This window comes from Chrysochloris asiatica, unplaced genomic scaffold, assembly GCF_000296735.1.
Source record: "Chrysochloris asiatica unplaced genomic scaffold, ChrAsi1.0 scaffold00164, whole genome shotgun sequence".
In the NCBI taxonomy this organism is placed as follows: Eukaryota; Metazoa; Chordata; class Mammalia; order Afrosoricida; family Chrysochloridae; genus Chrysochloris; species Chrysochloris asiatica.
This window is the reverse complement of record NW_006408682.1, coordinates 4,645,271-4,665,166: the sequence shown is the minus strand read 5'-3', so window position 1 is coordinate 4,665,166 and position 19,896 is coordinate 4,645,271. Positions and strand designations below refer to the sequence as shown.

The 19,896-nt window shown below is 42.6% G+C and overlaps 1 protein-coding gene across 11 annotated transcripts in view; it reads right to left on the bottom strand.

The window, feature by feature from the left end:
• The window catches only part of PARD3 (par-3 family cell polarity regulator), an 888,439-nt gene that overhangs the window by 867,888 nt on the left and 655 nt on the right, over positions 1–19,896 (bottom strand). The gene's annotated exons all lie outside the window — the stretch shown is intronic.

The window sequence follows — 19,896 nt, the reverse complement described above, 5'->3', positions numbered from 1 at the left end:
TGTACATATACAGGGTCACTAGGAGCCAGAACCCACTCTATAGCAGCACTTAACAACAACAACAGTGTTGAAACACTAAAATTGACGCATGGGTAGGCAAGCTGTTTAAATCAGGTTCAGGTTCATGACATCCCGTGGCCAGAGCATGTATTTGTCATCAATTCCCAGGTCCTTAGTGCTCTGGTGCAGGGGTAGGAACAGTTCAATGTAAAAAAGCGTAAAAAGTAAAGGAGAGGGAACATATGTGTGAATGGAATCCCTTTTGGCCTTGTGAAAGTCTGCCTACAGTCTTCATTCATATTATTTTCCCCTAACAGATACATGTTGTTGCTGAGTGTCATCAAGTCGATTCTAACGCATAGCGATCTTCCACGGGATTTCTGAGGAGTGGCTGGTGGGTTTGAACCACTGGCCTTTTGGTTAGTGCCACAGAGATCTACAAATAAGCCTGAAATGAATTCTAGCATGAGTTACTTAGTTCACTGCTCACAAGTCTCTACCCACAACCAAAACCCTGAATTGCCAGGTTTCTATACATCACGATGTATACAGAGGGCATAATCTGACTCACAACATAATTCAAGTATCTTTCTCAGCCTGGACTCTTCACTTTCCTTTCCCCGTCTCATTACCTTCCCCTAGTGCTATTGCTCCTCCTGGTCCCTTTCACCCACTTTTGTTTATTTTACTGTTTTTTCCTTGTTATTGTTGTTTTCAACTCAGGCTAGCCTTCATTTAGAATTAACAACGAAAACTCAAAGAATAGCTAAAATACATGTTGCTCATCATGTCTACAAATAAAACTCAACAAAATTAACAGGCAGAACTAGGTGACATCAAGCATCAGAAATGAAAACGAATATGCGGCCACACTATCACACAAGTGTTTGACTGACCCTCTGGAATCTTCAGTACATGGTCACATCACACAATGCCAATAATCCCTAAGTGTCTAGTGGGTACTTTGGATGAAGAGTTTCCCTTCCCAGCTTTGTTGAAATATCAATATCCAACTCCAACCCCAGAGATTCTGATTTCCTTAGTCTGTATTGGTGCCTGGACAGCAGTATTTTACTGGTATTTCTACCTGGCAGACTAGGTTAAGAAGAACTGCTCTAGTACCATCAAGGGATGCTGAAAATAAAAATGCAGATTCTGACACGATGGGTCTGGCATAGATTCTACACTTATCACAAGCTTCCAAGCAAAATGCTGTTGGTCCATGGACCACACTTGAGCAGAGGGTCTTTCAAAGGTAGCCAATCTCCTTGACTCTCACCCATGTGTAGGTCACCCTAAAGTAGACTTTGTGAGCTGATCCCCAAAACGATGTGGGCCAGACCAGCAAACTAACTCAAAACAGAACTCATTCATGTCTTATGGACACTCCTCGCTCTTTCTTGTGGACTGAAGCACCCAAAAACCTACACATCATATCAAATGTGCCATGATCTATTGAGACAAAGTGCCCACTCTGAAGTCAGAGGGGCCACATACCAAATGGGCAACCTCAGGCCACTTCTTTACTCTCTTCTCTCTTCAACCATACACTAGAGGCTACATCAATTCCTCCACCCCAAAGGATCAATGTAAACATGTAAGGTACTCAGCTCAGCACTTGGGGCATGACACACAATACATTCCTTAAGTGCTAGCTTTGTTGTTGTTGCTGTAAACACCACCAAGTCAACTCCAACTCATAGTGACCCTATATAGGGTTTCCGAGGAGCAGCTGGTGGGTTTGAATTGGCAACCTTGGTATTCACAGTTCAATGCTGATCCTACAGCAACACAGCATGTTGATAATAATGGTATTCCACCCGCTCCTCATGTACCAATGAGGTTCAGTTCCAGAGAACAGGGCTGTTGTGTGGAAATCAGCGCAATACAACAAGGAAGAAGGATGACATCAGATCATAAAACAGATCATGACCATATCACTAAATAACTGTCAAATCACCGAAAATCATGGCACAGCCAAGTTCACATACCACCTCAGTCCTCTCAACAGTACTGTGACCTTGCACCTCAGCGTTCATTACTGCCAGATGTATATTATTAATTGCCCCAATAGAAAAGATTTTTTTACTATTGCCATATACGCAAAGTATCAATTAACAAAATAATCTATAAGTGAAGAGCCATCATTGAGTTGATTCTGACCCATAGCAACTGTGTATAGTTTCTGAGGAGCAGCTGGTAAGCTTGAACCGCCAACTTTGCAGTTGAAACCCACTTTGCAGTCCAGCGCATTAACTAACCCACAGCACCACACCAATAAGTGTACTACTATTAGATTGTCTCCTGGTTGTGGTCTGACCTCTCTGAAACTCCACCTCAATGACTTACGCCAGAGAAAACTAATAGGTATCACCACAAAAAGTACTTTCTGCACTAACTCCCCAACCTGGTAGGCAGATAAATAATATCCCTGACAAAGCACCTCTTGTGCAATAGCTTCTGAGCATCAAAATCCTGACCTGAAAAGGCTTTATGACACACTCCGCCGAATCAATAAAGCAAGCTACTTCCTTTCTAATAAGTGATGCAAAAACCCTTCTGCTTCTAAAATCCCACTTCAGCCACCTATCAAAACAGAATAAGCTCTGTCTAAAACTCCCCAGGAGTTTCTCTGAAGTTTAGTTAGAAAATGCTGAGGTAGTTTGGTAAAATTTTGGAAGAGCCATTTATGACCTTTATTAATAAAGCATGATGAAGAATGAAGGAGACAGATAAAAATTCTAATCTCAAATAAGGAGCCCTGGTGGCACAGTAGTAAAGTGCTTACCTGCTTAACCAAAGACTGGTAGCTCGAACCCACCCATCACCCCACAAGAGAAAGATGTAACAGTCTGCTTCCATAAACATTTCAGCCTTGAAAACCCTATGGGAACACCCACACTTGCAGACAATACCCACTTGTCCTGGCTTCAATGACTGGATGATCAGAACTCAACCAGAAGTAAAAAGAAGAGGAGGAAAAAAAAGTATTCTCATACAATTTGATGAACTTGACCTACACCTATGGAAGCAGTAACTCAAAAGAGGGAACAAGTCCTTACAGCAAGAATCATCCCCACCCCCTCCACACACAGAGTAGACAGGGATGGGCAACTTGGGACATTGGCTACCCAAAATTGGGGGGGCTACAAAGGCAAGAAGTGACTGGTTTACAAGCTTTCAAGAGGGAACCTAGATCCAGAGGGCCTGGAGGAAGGTCGAATCTCCAGTGTGTAGTATTCAATCTGACTAACCGGGGCTGATGCAATGAAATGCAGACAGGCCTCTTGTGACACACAATAGTGAATAATTGTTATCAGGACTGACTGTGAGGGTTGGAAATGTAAAGGTGGATGTTTTATAGCAAGGAGGGGAGTGATTAACTTTTCAGTCTAGGAGCGGAGGTCCCTAGGACCATCAAAGGAGAAGAGCAGAGAACAGACCCTACCCAGAGAAGCAGTGATGCCTGAAATGGAGCCAGAGATGATGACGTGGAGCGATGGAGCAGCTGGAGACTTTAGATTCAAAGAGGTAGAGCAACTATGTGCTGAAGACCTGGGGGGCTCGGGAGAAGGATTGCATGGAGGGGATTGTAACCATGGCAATGAGATGATATACGATAGAATGAATGTAAAACTAATGTTCTCCCATGTAAACTATCACATAATTCATAATAAAACACTAAAAAAAAAAGAAAACCCTATGGGGCAGTTATACTCTGCCATATAGGTCAGTAAGTCTAAGGCAACAAGTCTGGTTTTGGTTTTCAAACTTACGTACTGTTGTATCTCTTTGTCATGTCCTATATCAGACTCCTGGTGTGGCACTATAGGATCAGCACTGGAATGCGAACCACAAGCTTGGCAGTTCAAACCCACCAGCTGCTCCTTGGAAACCCTATACAGGATTGCTATGAGTCAGAACCGACTCGACAGTACTTAACAACAACAACAGATCAAACTAAGGAATCCTGGTGTTGCACTGTAGGATAAGCACTGGATTGCTAACCGTAAGGCTGGCAATTCAAACCCACCAGTCACTCCTCGGATACACTATATAGGGTCACTAGGAGTTGGAACCAACTCGATGGCACTTAACAACAACAATGAAAGCTGAAGCTTTGGGATTCCAGTGTACTCACATGAAATGATGTTTATAAACTAATGCTGGACAGGAACAAAGTCAAAATATGAAAGTTGCACAACTAGATAAGCTTTATTATTTTAATCACTACCTAGCAACTTCTCTAACCACATATGGGGAGAGGGTGGGACCATTATTTCAATTAATTAGATGGTTAAGGTTCTCAGTGAGGAAAACAATGTTCAATGTTGAGGTGAGAGGGGGGTGGATGAGAGGAGGTAGTCCCCTTGAATATAAAACAAACATGTTGATAATACTGCAAGTCTGATGTAACAGTACTGCCAGGCCCAGAACACAGAGAAGCCTTAAAGACACCACTCCCTATTCATTATTAGAAATAGGTCAACACCTGGGTGAAGTCTTCAGTGATTGGCAATGGGTGCCTTTAGCTAAGCAAAGGTATTAAACTTGCATCAATCTGTCAACCCTTATACCTAACTACCTAAGTAAAGATGCTTTACTGCTGATTTAGCTGTCCCTAATCATCACCATCCAACCTAGAGAAGAGTGAAGAAGTGTACTGGTCACATGAATTATAGAGGCCTATGTAATAAAGGATTAGAGGTGTTACAAAAATGTCAACTATCCCGTTTTATTTTATAACTGAGATTATCTCTTTGAGCTCCAAAGTATTCTCAGAACTAGTACCATTTAATAACTGCTAAAGATCTTTGTAACAATGGTACATTTGAGAAATATCAGTCATACTTACAGTTGCTAATTTTATTCTTTCCAAGTTTTAAACGGTTTTCTAAAAAAATATGGGAATATGTGTAAATGCCTTTTTAAACGTTGTAGATACAAATGGGAGGGAAGGGAGAGTAACTCACTGGCTAGAGGATGTTGTTGTTTTTAAGTACCATCGAGTCAATTCCAACCCAACACATGTTAATTCAGTGTCAGGGAGGGTGAGGTTGGCAGAAGGAGGAAGTCAGGTGAAGAAGACACAGGGAGGAATTCAAGGCTTAAAGGTAATAGAGGTAAATACTGTTATATGCATGACCTTAGAACAACAATGTTCTACAGGTAGATACATGGACGTATACACAGGCTGAACAGGTACGTGAGGGAGAATGGGAGAAGACCCACAAATATAGGAGAGTTTGACACAGGAGATATGTATATGGGCATTTATCTTTGCTGTAAACAAACCTATAAATGCAGTGGCACACACAAGGGCATGAAATGAGGAAAACTTGTTAGATATTAACAAACATCTTAGGGCAATGAGTTGCTTGCTGGGTCTGAGAGTTCAGGACGATAGTCTCAGAGCACACCAGGGTCAACTGGCATAACATAGTCCACAAAAACAATATTCTATATACATACTGCTTTGTTGAGTTCTTAAAACTGGGATGTCAAAAGCTCATGAGCAACCATATAAGGTGCAACTATTGGTCTCTCTATGTATGGAAGAAAGAAGAGTGGTGGAAACTGAAGATGCTTGGCTACAACTATGCAATGGACCAAAGGACCATGTGAACGTCAGTCACCATGACTCTGAGACCAGAAGAACTAGATGGTGCCCAGATACCACTAACAACTGCTGTGAAAGGGAAGGGAACGTATTAGAAGATGCTGGATAGAGTAGGAGAAAATGTGGAACAAAACCTAAAAGTGTTTAAAAAAAAAAGACAAGGAAGGGTTCCTAGTCAGAAAGAGACTAGAGACTATGGCCCTTGGCTACCCTTCAGATCTGGAATGGAACTCATCCTTGTGGCCCAATTTTCTGCTAAGCAGTAGATAGGTACATAGGGAGGACAACAACACTAGTAAGCTATGCTTACAATGGTATGGTCAACCATTCATGAACAGAGGGAAACATTTACCTAAGGACAAAGTTCAGAAAGTTTGGGAAGGAGGATGGAATGGAAATAGAAACCACATGGACAAAATGGTTCACACCGACTTTGCAGTTCAGTGCAGTAACCCATAGCACCACATTAGGGCAGTGGGCGAGCACAATTCTTCTATCCGTGAAAGAGCCAGTTTTAACTATTAGGCAATCTGTTGGACCTAGAATTATTTCCTCTACTTCCAACTGAATTAGTAAATACTGGCGCTGTAAGATAATCGCTGGACCATAAGGTCAGTTTGAACCGCAAAGTCAGCAGTTTAAACTCACCAGCTGCTCCTCAAAAACCCGAAACAGGGTCACACCAGAACTCCATTTTCCAGATACAGTTTTTTAAATAGTTAACAATTCCACTAGATGCACTTCCCTTACATACCCTCTTGATTTGTTTGAAAGGCTCTATAACAAAGTGGGTTGTTGTTGTTAAGTGACGTCAAGTCAGTTCCGACCCACAGCCACCCTGTATAGGGTTTCCCAGGAGCAGCAGGAGAGCCTAGACTGCCAACCTTGCAGTTTAAACCGACTTTGCAGTCCAGCTCATTAAATGACAGCGTCACACCAGTGGATAGAGGAACCCAATCTCATATTTAATGTTAATGGATTTAGTGATTCATCACATCCTGTGTGGTTGTACGTCAGGAACCAACATCCTATACGTTTTACCTTCCATTATTCACATAGAACTGTGTTCAATGGGTTTCAAAATCATAAACCAAACATCTTAAATGCCTCTCTGACAAAGGAAAAAGTTTTGTTTCTAATTTTGGGATGTAGTACTAGGTTTCAGAAAAGAAAGTTAAAACACAGACATGAAGAGATTGCCCAATTTTTATAGTATGCTTAAAACAGAACAACAAAAAATGCTCATTACCAGCCACGTACAAAAAAAAACAGCACACTCTTTAATCTGTTGAAACTTCTAAATCTGTTAATGCAACACATTTTTATTGTGGAGCAATATAAAATGTTTTAATATATACAGCGAGTTGTTTTCTGAAGTAGTTGAGAAAAAATGTTGAGTTTTATTTTGGTAGTTATGTGCCATGGAGTCAATTCCAACTTATAGTGACCCTATATAGGGTTTCTCAGGCTATAAATCTTTATGAGAACAGAAAGCCTCATCTTTCTCCCAGGGAACAGCTGGTAGTTTTGAACTGCTGACCTTTAGGTTAGCAGCCGGACTCGTAACCAGTACGCTACCAGAGTTTTCTTTTTGGATACCTCAAACAGGCTTTTTCAGAATACACCCTCAAGTATTCCAGAGTTCCCTACTGAGATGACTCCACCTTCATTCATTCTCCCCTAATCTCCCAAATCTCTCCGACCACTGTACTTGTCAGCTGGATTGTGATGAGGCGGACAGCATTCCCATACACTAAGCCAGGAGGATAGCTCTGCCTGGTGACAGGAAGAACACAGCCAGGGAATTGCCTGTCATCTACCCAGCCATCCCTTCTGTTAATAAAGTACACCATAAGAAAACTTAGTCACTGTCATTGTTTTGCCACAGGGTTCTAATCCAAAGAGATGTGGTACAAATGACAAGAAGGAAAAAAAGAAAAAAAGTACAGCAGATGAAATATATCTGAGTTCCAAAATATTGCCTTATGGGATCTCCATAATAAAGAAAAATCAAAAGTAGGAGAAATAACACGGAATTGTTATTTCTGAATCAATTAAATGTATATCATAAAGTCAAGAACTTCCCAAATATATGGGTGTATGTACACACACACGTTGTTGTTGTTGTTAAGTGCCGGTCGAGATGGTTCCAACTCATAACAACACTATATATGGTTTACGAGGAGTGGCTGGTAACCCTGAACCGCCGATCTTGCAATTCAAACAGACCTTGCAGTCCAGCGTGTTAACCCACAGTGCCACACCAGGGCTCCAACACAGGACTGACCAAATATTTAGTGATGACTGACAAAGGGAATGAACGGTCTTACTAAGTCACTTCTGAACATGTGATTTATCTTAAAAAGATATTCACCTGGAGATGACAAGGAATCCCGAAGAATACATGTGACAACATTTACCCAAGTCTCAAATAGGATGTACTGGGCCTAGGAGACTAGCTCCATCATTTCAAAGGAAAGGAGGAAAAATATTCTCACAGAAGGTGGAGAGGAATGAAAACCTTTGTACTGTTGGCTCCTCTGAAATGCCACCGCAAGTCACTCGCATCCCAGGGTCCCCCATGGGCCCATAGCCAACCAAGGCAACCAGAAATGTGTAAGTATAGCTTAAGGAACTAAAGGCAGGAGCACTGTCCAGCATTTCTGAATACAAAAGTGGCTCAGCCACAAGAGACACAAAAACAAACTCAGCGAGTGTATGGGATTTAATAAAGCACAAGACAACTGGGGAAATAAAACAAAAAACTGAGCAAGCTCCTCCATTTTGGACATCTCTGGGGCACCTGAATCTACTTTCATCCAGCAGAGGCAGTTGTTGCTGTTAAGTGCCTCTGAGTCAATTCTGACTTATAGTGAGCCTGTACAGGGCCTCCAAGGAGTGGCTCGTGCACTTGAACTGCCGACGTTGTGGTTCAAACAGCGCATTATCCCACAGCACCACATCAGGACTCCTTTGTACTGCTATATAACATCCCAACATACGGCTATACCACAGTTGGTTTACCCATTTATCAGCTGCTGGGCATGTGAGTTAATGTTATTTGTTGGCTAAGTGAACAACACTACTATAAACATTCATAGATGTATTTGTGTTGAACGTCTTCGTTTTGCTTGAATATAGGCTATGTCTGTTTTTGTTTGTTTTTTTTTAAAGAGAAGAGAATGAAATAATTGACTTTCTGAGTCATCTGGATGTGGGTCTTGAAGTTCTATCTGTTAATGCCAATAGCCACCGAAACTGATGGGAAAAAAGTAAGCATAATGAAAGGTAATGGTAAAAGCCACCTCAAGTTGGCAAGCCAGATACAGAAAACACACCTATAAAATAACATAAGCCTTCCCAATGTAAAAAGTATTATATAACTCAAATAAACTAATGACCAAAACAAAAAGCATTTTTCTACTTGGATCAGTGAACTCTGCATTTATATTCATTTTATAAAACCTAGTTGTTTTTCTGTCTGCCGTGGAAAGCAGAAAAGCTCTCAAATAAAGCTAAGTTAGGTTTTCTAAATTTACTAACCCCCTGCTCTCCTGCCATTGAACTTGGTCTTGGGTTGGAAAGTTGCATGAGAACCTGAGGGAGAAGGACCAACACTGTGTGGGCCTAGTGAAGAAGGCAGCTCACTAGTGTGAAAATACCATCTCCAACTCACCCAGCATGGATACAAAATAACCTAGGGGGAGAGCCTTCCTGACCCAATTTTAAGTATTTCTTTCCAATCTGAAATAGAGGCGGCTTTGATTTTCTATTACACGTTTGGCACCACCAATCTGCATCTAACTCCAAAAACCAGTTGCCTTTAAGTAGATTTCTACCCAGGGAAGTCCTGTGTGGGTCATTGTAGACTTTGCTCCAGTGCATTTTTTCAATGGCTGATTTTTTAGAAGTGTCAAAGGCCTTTTTTCCAGGGCACCTCTGAATGGGCTTGAACCTTCAATTTTTGGTTCACAGCTGAGTGCATTAACTATTTGCACAACCCAGGGACACCACAGCTCATTCTAAAGGAAGACAAATACCTTCTAAGACCCATGGAAGAACCCTTTATGGTTAATGGTAAAAGCTGGTTTTGCTGTTGCTTTTGATGGATTTGGTGTTTTGTTTGTTTTATCTAACTTTTTATTGTAAATTGGATGAAAGTTTACAGGACAGATCAGTTTCCAATTAAAACAATTCATACACATTCGTTTCATGGCAATCCCCACAACTTAACACCACCTACCTCACTTCCTCCCTGTGTTTCCTTGTTTCCAGTCATTCTTCTTTCTTAACCCTCTGAACTTTGTCCTTAGGTAAAAGCTGCCCTTTTGATCTCAAAACAAGTGGAACTTTTAATGTTACATTTACACCTAATCCATCCATGTTCACCACTTGCCAAGAGCACTTCACCTTGGTCTGATCCTGTCTGAGCATCTCAGGGCTAACTGTTTCTATTTAATCCTGGCATTAACCCAATGATTCCAACTGACAGAATTAGATGGAACAGCCTGAGCATAGGTGTGTGTCAGGGCCAGGTTCCCACAATGACCTGGCTACCTGCCTTGAACCCAATGCAAACCCCAAGACTATCTTCTGCTGGATGTGAAAAACAGATTGAACTCTCCTGTAGTGTGATGTTATATGCTGTGGAGTCGGTTCTGACTCATAGCGACCCTGTACAGGATTTCTGAGGCTGTAAATCTTTACGGGGACAGAAAGCCTCATCTTTCTCCCACGGAACAGCTGGTAGTTTCGAACTGCTGACCTTGCGATTCGCAGCCCGATTCGTAACCACTACACTACCAGAGCTCCTTCTGTAGCGTGATAGGGCACTTTATATGGCCTTTCTCACCATGGCCTTGGAACTCACACCAAATAGACTGGACAGCTTAGAAATAATGCAATTCATATGTACGGCACCCTTGTGGAAAAGGAACCATGCATATCAGGTCAAGGGTTTGCAAAATTAACAAAGGAATTGGTCAGTTTTGCCATCCACTAGGCTAAAACTGAGTCATCCTAAAGGCGGACCTCAGGACCATCAAGCAGATACTGGAATGTATTGCATCCTTTGGACTCAGGGTCCCTGCACTGAGAAATGCTATAACTCAGGAGACAGACAGCAAGAGCTGTTACAATGGAGATGGTGTAATGCGAAAAGCAATGGAAGAGACACAGCAGAACAAGGAGACTTCTGGGAGACGGTGCAGAGGAAATCTGGACCCACAGAACAAGATGGTTACAGTGAGTGAGCCAACCCACAGAGCAAGAGAGCTGAGCACCTTCAGACAAGAGGTGTCCTTGAGAAGTGGGGTGCCTCTGGGCTCTTACTGGCAGAGCTAAAGAGCATTGTAACCCCTACTAGAGCAGGGCACCCACCAGTTCTGGCCAAGGGCTAAGGCCAGAGAGAGACCTGCCTGTGGGTATGACTGAGAAAAGGCTATCCAGATTAAAGAACTACATCCTGCGTGGTTTCTGATCCTGAATTGTAACCTGCTCCTTCCCTAATAAGTCCCATAATCATAAGTATTGTCTGTGAGCTCTTTGTGGCCATTGCAACAAATTAAAGAACCTAGTAGTGAAGGAGCTCTGGTAACGCAGTGGTTACGAATCGGGCTGTGAACCGCAAGATCACCAGTTCGAAACTATCAGTTGTTCTGCAGGAGAAAGGTGAGGCATTCTGTTCCCGTAAAGATTTACAGCCTCAGAAACCCTGTACAGGGTCACTATGAGTGGGAACAGACTCCACGGCACTTAACAACAAGAAGCAGCGAAGTGGCGAGTGCCATGGGAAGGGCAGGTAGTGTTAGAATTGGCAAAAGGGGTTGGATAGAATGAGCTAGTCTTGGACTTTTGTGCCAGTATGCCAAACACACCCAATCTAAAATTTCTCAAAATTAGCAAGTACCTGCTATCAGTTTGTAAGTGAAAGTGTCATTTTGGGATGTGAATGCATGGTTTTAGGATACAGGATCAGCATCCCAGAGATGACTGATCTAAGCAGAGGTACAATGAATGAGTAGACACTGAGTGGATTCCAAGGAGAAGACACAGAAAATGCTAGAGCTGGAGGCAAAAGAGTGAAAGAAATTCAAGTGGATGGGGTCTGAGGTACGGAGGGTATAGACTGGAAGGTGGGGAGGCAGGACAAGTTGTGTTGTGGCCACAGGACTTGGTCTAGGGGCAAAGGGGAGAGAGAGGACGGGTGACAGAGAGGTACTTAAGTAGATGAGCATTATTTAAGTGCCGTTGAGTTGGTTCTGACCCATAGTGACCTTGTATAAGGTTTCCAAGGAGGGCTGGTGAATTTGAACCGCCAACTTTAAGGCTCAAACCAACCTTGCAGTCCAGAGCATTATCTACAGCACCACAACAGGACTCCAGATGAACCATTATGGGTTTTTTTTGGTAAGTGTCATTGCGTTGGTTCTGACCCATAGTGACCCTGTGTAGGGTTTCCGAGAAACAGCTAGTGAGCTTAAACAGCCGACTTTGTGTTTCAAACCAGCTTTGCAGTTCAGCGCATTAACCCACAGCTCACACCAGATCAACCATTTGTTGTTGTTGTTGTTGTTGTTAAGTGCCGTTGAGTCGGTTCCGACCCACAGCAACCCTGTATAGGGTTTCCAAGGAGCAGTTGGTGAGCTTGAAATACTGACCTTGCAGTTCAAATGGCTTTGCAGTCTGGTGCATTAACACACAGTGCCACACCAGGACTCCATTAGACTTCCATAAAAGCCATGACTTGTATGAATTTAGAAATCAGTACTACCTAAAACATGTTTTTTCCAAAGTGTAATCATAGCTACTATGCACAGTGGCTCCATACAATAAACACTGGACTGCAAACCAAAGGTTCCAAGGCTCGAGCCCACCAGCCACTCCGCGAGACAAAGATGAGATTTTTCCGTTCCAGTGAAGCTTTTCAAAAGCCTCAGAAACCCTATACTATGAGTTGGAACCAATTCGACAGCACTTAACAAGAATCCATAAACTCAAGTTATTTTGGGAAAAAAATGACAATAAACTGCTATTCAGTTGCCATGTTTAACAGAAAGAAGTACTGCCACCCCTAAAAAACAACCAGATACTGAGATAATCAATCTATAATAAAGCAAATACCAGTGGCTTTTACCTATCCACATACATTCCACACACACACACACACATTCTAATTAAGATGATACTTAGACAAGTAATAATATTTTTACCTATTGTTTCATTTCATTGGACACGGTATTTAAGTAATAAAGAAGAATCCAAAGAGTAACACTGACATTCTTATAAAAGTTTCCCAAAAAATAACTGTTGTTGTTGTTGTTAAGTACCGTGGAGTCGGTGGGAGAAAGATGAGGCTTTCTGCTCCCGTAAAGATTTACAACCTCGGAAACCCTACACATGGTCGCTATGAGTCGGAACCAACTCCACGGCAGGAGTCCTGGTGTGGCGATGTGGGCTGATGCGTCAGACTGCAAAGTCGCTTGAACTGCAAGGTTGGCGGTTCAAGCTCACCAGCTGCTCCTTGAAAACCCTATACAGGGTTGCTATGGGTTGGAATTAACTCAACAGCATTTAACAAGAAAGTTGGTATGGAGCTGTGGGTTAATGCGCTGGACTGCAAAGTCAGTTTTAAATCTCAAGGTTGGCAGTTCAAGCTTTACCAGCTGCTCCTAGGAAATTCTATACAGGGTTGCTGTGGGTTGGAACTGTCTCGACAGCACATAACAACAACAACTAAGTTAAAAAGCTAATAGACTTTGGTCCCCAGACCCCATCCAAAGCTCCTACCACTTCTCTGAGAACAGGACTCCCAGACTGGAGCTAAGTGAACTAAAAAGTACCTGCTTCCCCCTCTCTCACTGTCACCCTTCCTCTCTTCTTCTCACCTCCACCCTCAGCATCCATTCACCTTTCAAGAGAGCCACTTGTCCACATCATTGCCCTGACCATGGAACCCAGAGCTTCTGTACCACCTAAACATATAAAGTTCCAGAGTACTGCGTATCTTCGTTAGCACTGATCTCAGCCCACCAGTCTAAGAGGAATTCTCCACAGAAGCTAAACTGGCCTTGGTGCTGTTTTGTTAAATGCCTTCGAGTCGGTTCCTACTCATAGCAACCCTGTATAGGGTTTCCAAGGAGTAGCTGGTGAGCTTCAGCCACCAACTTGCGGTTCAGACCAATCTTGCAGTCCAAACCGACTTTGCAGTACAGCACATTGACCCACCGCGCCACTGACCTTGGTGAAGTCTAAATCAGCTTTGTTCCCACTGTCCCCCTTCCTAGGATGCCTTGCCTCCTACTTAATAAGCAGCACTCTCCAGATTCATCTGCTAGACCTCACTATAGACTCAAAGAACCAAAAGCCTCAAGGACCAGTCACTCCACCACCCAGCTAAGAAACACTGTCCTAAATCAAAGCCTAGCTTCCCACGGCCAAAGCCCAAGACAAGGCCCAGGGATGGAATGGAATCTTCCCCTTCCCACACCACAATGGCTGCTCCAACTCTGAGATGTAGAAGTAATTACTGTTAAGTTCCACCCTGTTGAAATCCTAGCGCAGCACTGTGGGTAAATGCACCAGACTACAAAGCCATTTGATACTGCAAAGTCAGTGGTTCAAGCTCACCAGCTGCTCCTCAGAAACCCTACACAGGGTCGCTATGGGTCAGAACTGACTTGACGGCACTCAACAACAACCACCCTGTTCCCCATTACATGCTACCACCTTTTGTTATTTATAATTTTATATATTCATCCTGTCTCCTAAACTACGCTATACTCTTCATGAATGTTATTATTGTAAAGTGTCCTTGAATCGATTCCGATTCATAGCGATCCTGTATAAGGTTTTCAAGGACCAGCTGGTGGGTTTGAACTGCTAATCTTGTGGTTTGCAGTCCAGTGCTGATCCTATAGTACCACACCAGAAGTCCTTCTTCTTAAGTACAAGAATATGATACTGTACTTCTTCATATAGCTAGTATTTATACAGAGTATCTAAGCCCTCAACATATAATGTTTTTGACATTGGCAGTCTATACCCCATGTCCACTTGGAATCAGCAGTGAGTCAGATTCCAGGTATGAGAAGAACAGACCTACCAGTCGTTCCCCAGAAACGCTACACAGGGTCGCTAGGAGTTGGAACCAACTCAATGGCACTTAACAACAACAACAACTCCACTTTACGAAAAATGAAAGCTTAACCTTAAGAGAATATAGATAAGCACTTGACTGGTAGCCACAAGATCGGAAGTTCAAAACCACCAGCCACTCCTGGAAACTCTACAGAGGGTCACTATGAGTCGGAATTAACTAGACAGCATACAACAACAAAGAGAATATAACTCATATTGTTGTTGTTATTGTTAAGTGCCTACAGTGCCACACCAGGACTCTAATTCATATCTAATGCCAAAAAATTAACCCTACCATACTACAAAATGTTTACTACAGAGAGAGCATTAGTTAATTTGGGATGTAATTCTCTTTTTTTTTCTTTTTTGAGGGGGGGAGGGGTATTGGGTTTTCTTCCAAGCCATAAACATGCTCTTCTCATGTTTTCCTCATCAGATGGGAGTTTATCACCACAGGTCACCTAGCAACCTCAACACTGCTCTACAGCTATCCAGGCCCAAGTTCTTGAAACAGCATTGTCTTCTTACTGATGAAGATCAAAAACCATAGCTTTTAGTATGGATCACACATCAATGGGAAGAAAACAAAAATCCTTACCACTGGACCAGTAAATAACATCAAGATAAATGGAGAAAACAATGAAGTTGCCAAAGACTTCATTTTGCTTGGATCCATAGTCAACACTCACGAAAGCGACAGTCAAGAAATCAAACAACATGTAGGCGTATTTTGTACAAGACCTCTTTTAATGTGTTCAAGAGCAAAAATTTCAGTTTGAGGACTGAGGAGCGCCTGTCCCAAACCCTCGTATTTTCAATAGCTTCAATATGCATGTGTAAGTTAGACAGTGAATAAGGAATATCATATGAGAATTGAGGCATTTAAGTTATGGTATTAGTGGTTATGTGCCGTGGAGTCAGTTCCGACTCATAGCAACCCTGCACAGGGTTTCCGAGGCTGTAAATCTTTACAGGAGCAGAGAGTCTCACCTTTTCCCCACAGAATGGCTGGAAGTTTTGAACTGCTGACCTTGATGGTAGCAGTCCAAGTAGTAACTATACTATGCTATTGGAGAAGAATATTAAAAGTTCCATGGACTGCCAAAAGAACAAACAAATCTGTGTTGGAAGAAGTACAACCAGAATGCTCTTTAGAAAATGGGAAGCCTTCATCCCTCATAGACTTTTCATACACACTATCAGGAAGAACTAGTCCCTGAAGGATATCATGATAGGTAAAACTGAGGATCAGAGAAAAAGAAGCTACTCAATGAGATGGACTGGTACAGTGGCAGTGGCAAGAGGCTCAAGTGTAACGACAATTGTGAGGGTGGTACAGGATTGGGCTCTGGTTCATTCTGTTGTACATAAAGTCAATATGAGTTGGAACTAATTGGATGGCACCTAACAACAATTTAAAAATTAGGGGGAAAGAGCGATAAGAGAATAACAGTTAAAACAGTATTAATGTATGCTGTTGTTGTTGTTGTTAAGTGTCATCGAGTCGGTGCCGACCCATAGTGACCCTGCACAGGGTTTCCGAGGCTGTAAATCTTTATGGGAGCAGAAAGCCTCATCTTTCTCCCGCAGAACAGCTGGTAGTTTCAAACTGCTGACCTTGCGGTTCGCAGCCCGATTAGTAACCACTACACTACTAGAGCTCCTTGTATTAATGAATACTTACTTCTAAATCATTTCAAATAGAGGGTGGTGAGAAGAAAGACTATAAAGATTAACCACCAATTGTTACCTAGAGATTTTAAAGGGAAAAGTACAAATGGGCTCAGAAGATACTCACACTGGGCCTTGCAACATTTGAAAGTCACAACAGTCTGGCAACCCAATGACTATATTTGGTATACTGCGAAATTCATCTTACAATCTATCTATGGAACTATGCACTGCCCTTAAAGAACATTAAAATAATTTTGGGAACCCCTGAAATCATCTTTAACTCATCTCTCATTTATATCAAACACCAATGCTGTCATCACCATCCACCCCCTGAGAGTCACCCATCCTCCTCAACCAGGTAATCTCCTGTCCTACCTTTAAAACTCAGCTCACTTGCCCCTTCATTTTGTTATGATTTTCCAGACTCCCTTAGAAACAACGCACAGCTCCTGTGTCCCAGCCCTGCCAGGTCACTGTCAAGCAATCACCACTAACAGAAAGAACAAGGTTCAGATCTATCACCAAGACCTCTCATCTCCACCTACCAACACATCAGAGGCATCCCTTCTAGCCAGTGTGCCACACAGAATGGTCCAGACCACTAGCCTCACGCATGTGGAGGCCCTCACGGCATATTAACCCAGCCTCTCACAATCCATAGTCCATAAAGTAGGCAGTGAGATCACTGGAATGTCCAGCACCCAGAACAATGCCTTGGACATATAAAATGTCATAAAACAGATGTGCTGTGAATGAATAACCCCAACAAATATTTGGTGTTTACTGATTTATTTGGAAGACACAACCTAATCAACCAATGCCCACTATATACATGGATGAAATAAGACTAATTTTAAACATGTAAAATTAGTAAAGTATTAAAGATATGTTTACCACCTTGTCCCAAGTCAAAGGACAACTAATAAGGAAAACTAAAGAATTGATGACTTTGAATATGGAGTTGGGGAAGAATACTGAATATGCCATCAACTGTCAGAAGTACAAATCTGTCTTGGGATAAGTACAGCTTGACGGCCCCTCAGAAGTATTGATGGTGAGACATCACCTCATGCACTTCGTACATATTCTCAGGAGGGACTCGTTCCTGGAGAAGGACTCCATGCTTGGTGAGGTAGGTGATGATGGTTAAGTGCCATGGAGTTGGTTCCGATTCATAGTGACCCTGTATAGGGTTTCCAAGGCTGTAAATCTTTACAGGAGCAGATCCCGTGGAACAGCTGGTAGTTTCGAACTTCTGAACGTGAGATTAGCAGCCTGATTCATAACCACTACGTTACCAGAACTCCTTTGGTAAAGGAGAGGGTCAGTGAAAAGGATGAAGGCCCTGAATGAGATGTAATTGCACAATGACAGCAACAACAGACTCAACATAATGTGACGATGGTAGAGCACCCAGACAGTGTTTCTTTGGGTTGTACATTGTTGTTGTTGTTGTGATGTGCCGTGGAGTCACTTCTGACTCATAGCAACCCTGTACAGCATTTCCAAGGCTGTTAAATCTTTACAGGAGCAGAAAGCCTCATCTTTCTCCCACAGAACCACTAGTAGTTTCAAACTGCTGATCGTGAGATTAGCAGCCCGATTCGTAACCACTAGTCACCAAGAATTAGAACGGATTCAACAGCACCTAACAACTACTACTACTCTACTCATGAACTTAAACACACTGCAGGCTACACTTTATTGTATTCCTCTTCCCTTTCATGACATATTTGTGGGTTTCCAGAGTACACGAACAACCTGATTATTGATTTCGAGAACTGGGATCATGTACTGCCATTCATACACAAACTTTCAAAATGCTGATCAGTTTTAGAGCCTTGGTTTGTTGTTTTTTTGTTTTCTTGTCAGCTTTGCAGGTGCCCAAACTCCACTAATTTTATTTGATTTTCAATAAAAGTTCAACTATAAGGAACATTTTAGAGCTGTCAAGTTTCTAAATGTTCCCACAGATCAAGTTCCTAAATGTTCCCAAGATTAACTTTAAAACACAAAATCTATGGCTACTACATTCGATTCTTTCTAAATGCACAATTCAAAACAATAGTGTTTGTTAAGTGTCATCCAGTCTGTTTTGATTCATAGTGACCCTGTAAAGGGTTTTCGAAGAGTGGCTGGTGGGTTTGAACCACAGACCTCGCAGTAGCAATCCAGTACTTATCCTACAGTGTGGTGTTGCTGTTAAGTGCCATTGAGTCAGTTTCAACTCATAGCAAGAAGCTGGTAAGTTTGAACCCACGTTGGGGTTAAAACCAACCTTGCAATTCAGCACATTAACCCACAGTGCCATCAGGGATTGCTGAAGTTGTTGGTAAGTGCCATCGAGTCGATTATGACCCATAGCGACCCTGTATAGGGTTTCCAAGGAGCAGCTGGTCAACTTGAACCACGGATCTTGTAGTTCAAACGATTATGCAGTCTGATGCATTAGTCCAAAGTGCCACACCAGGACTCCTTCCTACAGAGTAGATGGAGCTTTTTCTTCCTTAATGTTCAGGAGTAGGAAGCTGCCACATTAATCTCTGAATTCACCCAGTATATGCAAAGTCACTTTCTCCCTCATCTGCTAGCCCAAAGCACACAGACCACTCTATTAAAAATAAAATGGGGGAGGAGGGAGTAAAGAGGTAGATGCTTAACACCAAAAGTCACCTAACACATATCCCAGAGGAAGTATCCTCAGGTGTTCCAGAGAAACTTTAGCGTGGGCAGTTGTCAAACACAGGCGATAAAACAATTTAACAAAATGCCTTTTCACTTCTGACACATTGTAGAGGAATGCAGTTAAGAGGAAATAATGTTATCACTCCAGAAGAAAAAGGGAGATCTACTCAACTTCAAAATCAGGCCCTGGCTTTGCAGTGCCCACACCAGAAGGAACTAGTGAGAGTTCCTAGCAGGAAAACTTTTAATTCAGTGAATGATTTCAGGGTGGTTCTTTTTCAGGGAACTCTGCAGCAGAGCTTCTTAATCACATTCCCTGCTCAGCAAATGCTAGCCAGCGATCTGGAGCGGGTGTCCCTCTTCGGGGCTGCCTTCCGGACCCGGAGCCCTTAACTCTCCTCCCAGCCAGCATGACCCAAAACGCACACGGCCGCCCCTGGCCCCAGTCGAAAGGGAGAGAAAGGTTCTTCGTGTGGCTTCTTTCCCCCACTTCTCTCTCCCCTCCTTTCCTCCGTGTTTGAAGATTAGAAGATTAACAACCCCTATGCAGCGTATAAGGACTCTTCTTACACCTAAAAATTTAATTTAAAAAGTTCCCTTTCCCCAAGCCTTCGCCAGCAGGGCCTGAATCGGGGAAGGCCTGAGGCTGGATTTCAACTGGCCATAGCCACCGGCCCGAGAGAGAGGCGTTCGGTCAGGTTGGCTTCGGCGCCCTCAGATCGTTTGATTTGGGGATTTTGCTCCTTTTTACAAGGCTTCAGGGAGGCAGCCTGTAATCA